Below are 9,883 nucleotides of genomic sequence, written 5' to 3'. Positions count from 1 at the left end.
CCCCGTCCGCGGCCGGTGACGTCACGGCGGCGCGCGGCATTGTGGGGCGGGAGCGCCGAGCCGGGGGAGGGACGTCGAGACGCCATTTTCGGCGGCGGGAGCGGCGGAGCAGGAGCGGAGCGGAGCCGGCGGGCGCGGGGCGGCGGCTGCGGGGAGGAGCCGCAGGGGACAGCGCTCGCGGGCGGCCGAGGATGCTGCGGGGCGGCCGCGCCGGCGCCCCTCGTTCGTGACCGCGGCGTCGCGTCTGAGGCAGCCGAGGCGCGGGCCCCGCGCGGTCCTGCTCCGCGCACGCGCCCCGCGGCCTCCCGAGCTGACAGCGCGAGCGCGCGGCCCCGCGGGAGCAGCACGGTGAGTCCTCGGCCCCCTTCCCGGCCGCGCCCCGGTCCCCCGCCCGGGTCCTCCTCCGCAGTCGTCCCCCGCGGCGCGGCCCCTCCGAGACCGCGCCCGCGGACCAGCCCCATCCCCAGCCCGGCCTCCGGCCCCGGCCCCGGCCCCTGCGCGTGGACGGTCCCTTCGGCGCGTCCCCGGCCCCGCACCCCGGCTCGGCCGCGCAGCGCGCGGGGCGGCGGCTCGCGGGAACAGCGGCGGACCCCCGGCCGCGCGACTGGGGGGTGGGTCCGGCCGCCCCCGGGAGCGCGGCGCGCGGGGAGGGGCGGCCGGCCGGGCGGCTTTGTCCGAGTCCTCCCTCTTCCTTCCGGCCCCCGCCCTCTCCCGCGGCACCGCCCTGGGCGGGCGCGCCTGTCCGCTCGCGGGGACGGGCTGCCGGGCGGGCGGGGAGTGCGCGGGGTCCCTGGCGCGGGGCCGGCTTCCGAGCCTCCTCGGCGATCCCGGTCCTCCAGTGGCCAGACGCGAAACGCTTCGTCCGGGCTCCACCTGGGCCGGCGGCGCTCGGGCCGCTGCGCTTGCGGCGGCCCGACGCGGTGGCCGACTCGGTGCGCCTCTGCGCGTGAAACCCGACAGCATCGGAAGAGTAGCCTCCGTGCCTGGGGGTCGGGGGGTGCTGAAGAACGTGAGGTTCGTGGTCCGGGCAGGTCGGCGCTGGGGCTGCTGAGGCAGCGCATCGGGAATCCGCGTTGAGCGATTGGTGAGGAGTACTTGCAGAAATGCCTGTAGGAAGCGTGGGAACACGGGGAATTGGGGTGCTCTGTTGACACTGGCATGTAGACGGGCGGCTCCTTGAGTCCCTGCTCTGGTTAGATTCTGAGCGTTTCTGGTGTAGCGTGACTAAGCTACTGATCAGAGTCCTTAGCTCAGCATACACGGCACGAGCTGGGTGAAGACCCGGTGGGAAACTGGGGCAGGTTCTGGTCTCCCGATCTTGTTACCCTTCTGGATTTGCCTCTTCCAGGGATTGGCAGCAAGCTTCCATTAGGGTGGGAAAGGCGGTTTCATTGTTCTGTTTCCTACCTGTGTGTAAGCACACAGCGAGACTCAAGATTAAACACTTCAGATTGTGGGGAGCTGCGTGTGGGAGGCCAGGCCCTCCTAAGAGCCGGTTTCTCCCTCGTCAGAATGCAACATCATGGTGCAGTGGGGCCTGGCAGCCCTGGGTGTTAGCCAGGCGGGCAGAGGGCCCAGGGTGGTAACTTCGCCGTGACCTGGCACATTCACCTGCCTGGAGGTCCAGCCTTCTGGAAACACTAGACAACCCACGAGAAGGTGGAAGGACCTGCATGGGAGGCAGGACAGTACGTCCAGGAAGGATGAGGGGGACGATGCCACTGTGGAGGGGCAGATAGGCTCTTAAGTATTTTAAAATAAATGAAAGCTTAGCTGTAGTTATTTAAGATTATACATTTTGTTTTTTAATTTTTTAAAGATTTTTTATTTATTTCAAAGAGACAGAGATCGCAAATAGGCAAGAGAGGCAGGCAGAGAGAGAGGGGGAAGCAGGCTCCCCGCGGAGCAGAGAGCCCGATGCAGGACTCGATCCCAGGATCCTGAGATCACGACCTGGGCCGAAGGCAGCAGCTTAATCCACTGAGCCACCCAGGCGCCCCTAAAATTATACGTTTTAAAAAACTATATATTTTTAAGCATGTTTCATAACGTTGATAATAGATAAGCCAGTGTGTAGGTTTCCATATGGGACTATAAAAGTCAAAAATTGATAAATTTGAAGGATTTATGTAACATGGAGACATAAATATGATAAGAAACCAGAACTTTATATAACAAGGAAGTGATCTGTAATAACCCAAACAGAAGTAGAGGCAGGTTTTAAGTGTCAAATTTCAGGACGTAGAATAAAAATGATTAGCATGTTCAGTGGTGAAAGCATGGTCTTAACTGGCTGGCGGAGCTCCGGAGCTAGGAGCACATAGTCTGGTGGGAGAAAGGACGTGGTTGGGGACCGCAGGTGAGGTGAGATACTGTGCTGAGTGCCCTGAGAAGGTGGTTTTGGGTATGAGACACGAAGAAAAGAACAGTTGGCCCAATGTGAGAGGTGGGATTTGGTAGTGGCCATACTGGAGGACACAGGCCTTGAAGCGGTGCTGGCGTAGAGGGGACGGAATTTAGGAAGGGTGAGGGTGGGAAGGAAAAGCAGGGAAGGAAGGCAAGGAGGAGCGGGGGTTCGTTTTTTTTTTTTTTTTTTTTTTTTTTTTTGTAAAGGATTGGCGGATTCTTGAGTGCGGGAACGGAGCTAGGATGGCAGGTGGCTTGAACCAAGTGAGACTCGATGAGAAGCCATTAGCCCTAGTAGGACTGAGAGAGCTCCTGACTTAAGGGAGGGACGATAGGAACAGGGGTGCAGATGGACTAGAGAGGGCCTCACGAGTTACGGCGGCCTGACTTGGGAGTGACCAGTCTAGAGTAAGGGCAGGGCTGCAGTCCAGAAGAGATGGAGAGGCCGTGTTCACAGCCAGAGCGAGATGCTAGATCTAAGTTGGAGTGATGTGTCACTCCTCTGCTAAGTTTTGGCCAGTGTCCTAAAAGCACTCTGCCCCCATGTGTTCCCTCAGGTACACACGGCAGGCTCATCCCGAGCCTGCTCTTCTGCGGTCACTGGGTCCCCGCCTCCCCGTGCACCGTAGCACTTCTCACTACAGTATTCCTTATCGTTTTACTGTTGGTCTCTTTCACTTAACACCCCTGATCTCCACAGGGGCAGGGATTTTGTAAATGCTTAATAATGTTTATTGAACGAATGCATCTAGAATTCCTTCCCTTTCTCTAACTTGGGCGGCTCACTGGCTGGTGACACCCATCAAGATGGGGAAAACAGGAGGAGGGGGAGATGGTGAGCTTGGTTTTGGATAGATTAAGTCGGAAGTACTTTTGGGGTGCCCAGGTGGACCGGTAGGCAGTTGGAGATGGAGGTCTGGAGCTCAAGACAAATGTTTAGGCTGGAGATCAAGATTGGGGAGACCTCATCACCTTGTTGAAAGCCAGGGGCTCTTCCGAGAGCTTCTGACACGTAAAGACGGTCGAGTTGCCCTGTTTGCAGGTGGAGAAGGAGGTCGGTGTCAAATTGGCTAAGAGGTCAAGGAAAATTTGGATGGACAGAGCTCTTGGATTTGGCTTCTAGGAGGTTATTAGTGACTTTTTAAAATTTTCCTCAGAATATTACCTCCTAAGGTAGGCGTGCTAAGGCATCCTTCTTTCGGCCCTGCAGCCTCACAGTTGATATATTCTTCCCTCAAAATTAATTCAGAATTTACTTTTGTCTTAACTATTTTTAAAAAAATGTACTTATTTTGGGACACCTGGTTGGCTCAGTCGTTAGGTATCTACCTTTGTCTCAGGACATGATCCCGGGGTCCTGGGATCGAGCCCCGCATCAGGCTCCCTGCTCAGCGGGAAGCCTGCTTCTCCCTCTCCCACTCCCCCTGCTTGTGCTCCCTCTCTTGTTGTGTCTCTCTGTCAAGTAAATAAATGAAATTAAAAAGGAAATAAAAATAAAGTACTTATTTTAATTGAAGTTGACATACAAACAGCTGACGTCAAACAGCTGTGATGTCAGGCTTCTAATTCAGGTATTTCTGCTCGAACATTTCAAGCTGAACCACCTTGCTGTGGGGAATCGCAGTAACGCCAAACTCCAGTTGCCTTCATCTGGGAAGTCCTTGGCCAGCTCTTCCGTTTCAGAAGCCCGAGTGATGCCGCGTGGCTGCGGTGACTCCGTGGGCTTGCGGTCTCACGTGGACTGTTCCAGGCACCGCCTTGTCACTGCACTTGTGTTCCTCACTGAGGCTGGTGTAGAGGAGGTGATCCGTAAAAGCTGATTGAGCCTTCATTTCTGTGGTGAATCCACAATGGGGTGTTTTCTTAAATTTACTTACTCCACCTATTTAAAAAGGATTCGTATTAATCAAACGGGAGGAAATGTTAATTTCTATTCTTTTACAACTGTGGTAAAAATTAGGTATATTTACAGGGTTGTGCAGCAGATCTCTAGAACCTTTTCATCTTGCAAAACTGAAACTCTGTGTCCATTAAATAACAACTTCCCATCCTCTACCCCTACCCCTAAACACAGTTCTACTTTCTGATTCAATGAATTTGTCTACTTTAGATACCTCATATAATTAGAATCATACAGTATTTGTCTTTTTTTTAAGCTTTTTTTTTTTTAAGTAATCTCTGCACCCAACGTGGGGCTTGAACTCACAGTCCCAGAACTCACAGACCCAGAACGAAGAGTAGAGCATTTGATCTTTTGTGACTATTTTGATTTAGCATATTGTCCTCAAGGTTCATCCATAATTTCTATTCTTTTTAACTAAAATATTAAGTTCTAAAGCTTTTGTAGTATGAAATTTGTAGATTTCTCCTTATTATGGAACAGATTATTATAAATTTAGTGGCTTAAAACAGTCACGTTTATTCCAGTTAACTGTGGGTGAGCGGCTCACGTGTCTACAATTGTGTGTTGGGCTGCCTTTGTCTTCCGAAGCTCATAGGGCTCTCGTAGGCTGTTGGGGTTGTGGCAGAATTCAGTTCTTCTGGTTGTAGGGTTGATGTCCTACTTTCCTTGTTTCCTGGCTGTCAGCTGGGGGCTCTCTCAGCTCCTTGAGGTGGCCTCCTCCATCTTCGAAGCCAGAGTGGAAAAGCTCCCACACCCTGAATTCCTCACACTTTGAATCTCTGACTTCTTTTCTTTTGTGGCTTCTAGACCCAGATTTAAAAGTCTTATATGAAAAAAAAAAAAAAGGGCTTATATGAGGGATGCCTGGGTTATTCAGTCAGAAGAGCATGAGACTTTTGTTCTTGGGGTCATGAGTTTGAGCCCCATGCTGGGTATAGAGATTACTTAAAAATAAAAATAAAAAAATAAAAAACCAAAAAATACGTAAAGGGGCATGTGGTTAGGTCAGGTCTACCAGGATAATCTTCCTGTCTGGTTTTAATTTTTTTTTTAAAGATTTTATTTATTTATTTGACAGAGATCACAAGTAGGCAGAGAGTCAGGCAGAGCAAGAGGAGGAAGCAGGCTCCCCGAAGATGAGAGAGTCCAACGCGGGGCTCCATCCCAGGACTCCGGGATCATAACCCTAGCCGAAGGCAGAGGCTTTACTCAGGCACCCCTAATCTCCCTTAAGGTCAAGTGATTTGGGGCCTTAATTACATCTGCTACAAAATCCCTTTACAGCAGTACCCAGAGGGACTCGATGAACTGGGAGACGTGTGTACACAAGGGCCTGGGAATCTTGAGGGAGACGAGGCATCTGCGTACCACATCTCATTTTATTCTGTTCTCGGAACAAAACCATTTAAAAAAAAAAATTTTACTTTATTTGTCAGAGAGAGAGAAAGAACACAAGCAGGGTTAGCGGCAGGCAGAGAAAGAAGCAGGCTTCCTGCTGAGCAAGGATCCTGATGCGGGGCTCCATCCCAGGACCTTTAGGCTCATAACCTGAGCCGAAGGCAGATGCTTAACCAACTGACTGAGCCACCCAGGCATCCATGAACAAAGCCATTCTTTTTTAAAAAATTAAAAAAAATTTTTTTTTTAAAAGATTTTATTTATTTATTTAACAAACAGAGATCACAAGTAGGCAGAGAGGCAGGCAGAGAGAGAGGGGGAAGCAGGCTCCCTGCTGAGCAGAGAGCCTGATGCGGGACTAAATCCCAGGACCCTGAGATCAAGACCTGAGCTGAAGGCAGCGGCTTAACCCACTGAGCCACCCAGGCGCCCTAAAAATTTTTTTTAAATTTTTTAAAAAGATTTTTATTTATTTATTTGACAGACAGAGATCACAAGAAGGCTGGGAGTCAGGCAGAGAGAGGAGGAAGTAGGTTCCCTGCTGAGCAGAGAGCGTGATTCGGGGCTCGAACCCAGGACCCTGGGATCATGACCTGAGCTGAAGGCAGAGGCTTAACCCACTGAGCCACCCAGGCGCCCAAACAAAACCATTCTTTTTTTTTTTTTTTTTTTTTTTTAAGGTTTTATTTATTTATTTGACAGACAAAGATCACAAGGAGGCAGAGGGGCAGAGAGGAAGGGAAGCAGGCTCCCTGCTTAGCAGAGAGCCCGATGCGGGGCTCGATCCCAGGATACCGGGATCACGACCTGAGCCGAAGGCAGAGGCTTTAACCCACTGAGCCACCCAGGCGCCCCCAAACAAAACCATTCTTAACTTCTTAACCATCTTTCAGTTACTATTGGGAGTTATGATTGCTCAATATGTACAACAGTCTACAGCCATACCACCCTTAACGTGATCTCTGAATATGTTCACTAATGTTAGCAAGTTCTGCTTTTTTAAAAAAATTGAGGTATAATTTACATACGGTGAAGTGCCAAGATCTTAAATATATTGTTCATTGTTTTGATAAATGTGTATCAAGATACGGCCCAGAAGATTCCCTCATGCCCCTTGCCAACATTCGTCACCCCCCACCACTCCTTGGCAACAGTGATCTGGTTTTTATAACCGCAGGTTAGTTCTGCCTATTCTAGAGTTTCATATAAATGAGATTATACAATATATATTCATCCTGCTTTTTTCATTCAGCATAACATTTTTGAAATTCATACGTGTTGTTGCCTGTGGCAGTGGTTGGTCCCTTTCTAATCCTGAGTAGTGTTGTGCTGTGTGGACCTATACAGTTAAGCCTGAAGCACGTCTTAGGGGGCCCTTGTTCTTGTGGGAGACCACGTGGACAAATATTTTAGTTTCTTCTACATAAATGCCTATGTGTGAGATTGCTCGCAGGATAGATGCAGCGTTAACTCCTTTTATTTATGTAGAAAGCTGGCGCCGGAGCAGAGGGAGAGAGACGCTCAGGCAGGCTCCGCGCGCTGGTGAGCAGAGCCTGGATGTATCATTTACTTTTTTTTTTTTTTTTAATATTTTATTTATTTGACAGACAGAGATCACAAGTAGGCAGAGAGGCAGGAAGAGGGAGAGGAGGAAGCAGGCTCCCCGTTGAACAGAGAGCCCGATGTGGGGCTCGATCCTAGGACCCTGGGATCATGACCTGAGCTGAAGGCAGAGGCTTTAACCCACTGAGCCCCCCAGGCGCTCCGTATCATTAACTTTTAAAGAAAGAAACTCAGAGTAGGGCGTGCGCAGGAGCGGCAGTGTGTGCGCCTTCTTGCGGCGGCTCCAGGTCCTCCCTAGCACTCCGTGTCGCTTGTGTCATCTTCCCATTCTAGTGGGTGCGCAGTCGCATCTTGTTGGGGGCTGCATGAGCAGTGCCCTGGTGACTGGTGACAGCCCTTACGCACATGCTTACTGGCCTTTTTTTTTTTTTTAAGATTTTATTTATTTATTTGACCGAGAGGGATCACAAGTAGGCGCAGAGAGAGAGAGGAAGAAGCGGGCTCCCTGCCAAGCAGAAAGGCCAATGCAGCGCTCGAACCCAGGACCCTGAGATCATGACCTGAGCGGAAGAGAGAGGCTTAACCCTGAGCCACCCAGGCGCCCTCTTTATTGGCTTTTTAAAATATACCTGCTCTTTTGAAGTGTCTGTGTGTCTTTTACGTTTTTACAAAGTCAGGTTGTCATTTTATTATTGAGTATAGGAATTCCTTACGTATTTGAGCATGAATCTTTTTGCCAGGTACATATGTTGCAAGTATTTTTTTCCCAATATATGCTTTTTGGCTATGCCTTTTAATAATTTTAAATTTTGATGAGTTCCACTTTATTTTTTGATTTTTTAAAAAATATTTTATTTATTTATTTGACAGAGAGAGAGAGAGATAGATCACAAGTAGGCAGGGAGGCAGGTAGAGAGAGGAGGAAGCAGGCACTCTGCGAGCCCGATGCGGGGCTTGATCCCAGCACCCTGGGATCATGACTTGAGCTGAGGGCAGAGGCTTTAACCCACTGAGCCACCCAGGTGCCCCTAATTTTTGATTTTTTATATGGTTTCTGCTTTCTATTTTGTCTGTTTTGAAATCATTAAAAGATGAATGCTCTTTTGGAAAAACTCATGGTTCAAAAAGATAGAAAGGGCGGCGCCTGGGTGGCTCAGTGGGTTAAAGCCTCTGCCCTCGGCTCAGGTCATGATCTCAGGGTCCTGGGATCAAGCCCTGCATCGGGCTCTCGGCTCAGCAGGGAGCCTGCTTCCCCCTCTCTCTCTGCCTGCCTCTCTGCCCGCTTGTGATCTCTGTCTGTCAAATAAATAAATAAAATCTTTAAAAAAAAAAAAAAAGATGTCTGTTTTCTCATTTTCTTTTTTTTCCAAGTTTTTTTTTTTTTTCTTTTTAAGATTTTATTCATTTCTTTGACAGGCAGACATCACAGTAGGCAGAGAGGCAGGCAGAGAGAGAGAGGGAGAAACAGATTTTCCGCAGAGCAGGGAGCCTTGAGGAGCAAGAGGTTCCTCAGGGGAGCCCATGAAGATCTCCGGACCCTGCGATCATGACCTCAGCTGAAAGCACATGCTTCACCGACTGAACAGTGCAGGCACCCTTCCCCATATACGTATTTATATATCCATATGTGTGTGTGTATTTAAGATTTTATTTTATTTTAAAGATTTTATTTATTTATTTGAGAGAGAGAATGAGAGAGATGGAGATCACGAGAGGGGAGAGGGTTAGAGGGAGAAGCAGACTCCCTGCTGAGCAGGGAGCCTGACGTGGGACTACATCCCGGGGCTCCAGGATCATGACCGAGCCGAAGGCAGACGCCTAACCAACTGAGCCACCCAGGCACCCTTTAAGTTTTTATTTTTAAGTAATTCCTACACTCAGCATGGGGCTTGAACTCAAAACCCCAGCATCAAGGGTCTCATGCTTGGGGCGCCTCATTCTGTTAAGTGTCTGCTAGGTCATGATCTCAGGGTGGTGAGATCCAGCCCTGTGTTAGGCCGTGTGCTCAGTGGGGAGTCCACTGGACATTCTGCGCCTCCCACCACGTGTGTGTGCATGTGTTTCTCTTTCAAAAAAAAAAAAGTCTTATGCTCCTAACTGAGCCAGCCAGCCACCCCTTAAAAAATATGTTAGTTGCCTTTCTTTAGTTAAGAAAGAAAACTATTGGGGCGCCTGGGTGGCTCAGTGGGTTAAGCCGCTGCTTTCGGCTCAGGTCATGATCTCAGGGTCTTGGGATCGAGCCTCGCATCGGGCTCTCTGATCAGCGGGGAGCCTGCTTCCTCCTCTCTCTCTCTGCCTGCCTCTCTGCCTACTTGTGATCTCTGTCAAATAAATAAATAAAATCTTTAAAAAAAAAAAAAAGAAAACTATTCCATACATGTATCTTTGATTAGCACTTTAAATATGTAAATTTCACGTTATGATATTATGTTTTATTTTTATTCACTGTTCAGTAAGAGACCCTTGAAGTCTTTTTTTGTTTGTTTTAAGATTTTATTTATTTGACAGGGAGAGACACAGCAACAGAGGGAACACAAGCAGGTGGAGTGGGAGAGGGAGAAGCAGGCTCCCCACAGAGCAGGGAGCCCGATGCGGGGCTCCATCCCAGGACTC

At 49.7% G+C, this 9,883-nt stretch overlaps 1 protein-coding gene across 22 annotated transcripts in view; it reads left to right on the top strand.

Moving 5' to 3' along the window:
- Positions 1–63: 63 nt before the first annotated feature.
- The window catches only part of KLC1 (kinesin light chain 1), a 56,478-nt gene continuing 46,658 nt past the window's right edge, over positions 64–9,883 (top strand). For 9 of the 22 annotated variants that reach the window (XM_082737449.1, XM_082737439.1, XM_082737443.1 and 6 more), the window contains exon 1: positions 66–348. The gene's annotated coding sequence lies outside the window, so the exon portion shown is untranslated. Of the gene's footprint in view, positions 349–9,883 lie in introns of all 22 variants that reach the window. The other 13 variants (XM_082737438.1, XM_082737440.1, XM_082737456.1 and 10 more) reach the window with 4 other exon arrangements.

The sequence above is a fragment of the Mustela nivalis genome (genome assembly GCF_964662115.1).
Source record: "Mustela nivalis genome assembly, chromosome: 6".
Lineage (NCBI taxonomy): Eukaryota > Metazoa > Chordata > Mammalia > Carnivora > Mustelidae > Mustela > Mustela nivalis.
This window is presented reverse-complemented; position numbering and strand designations above follow the sequence as displayed.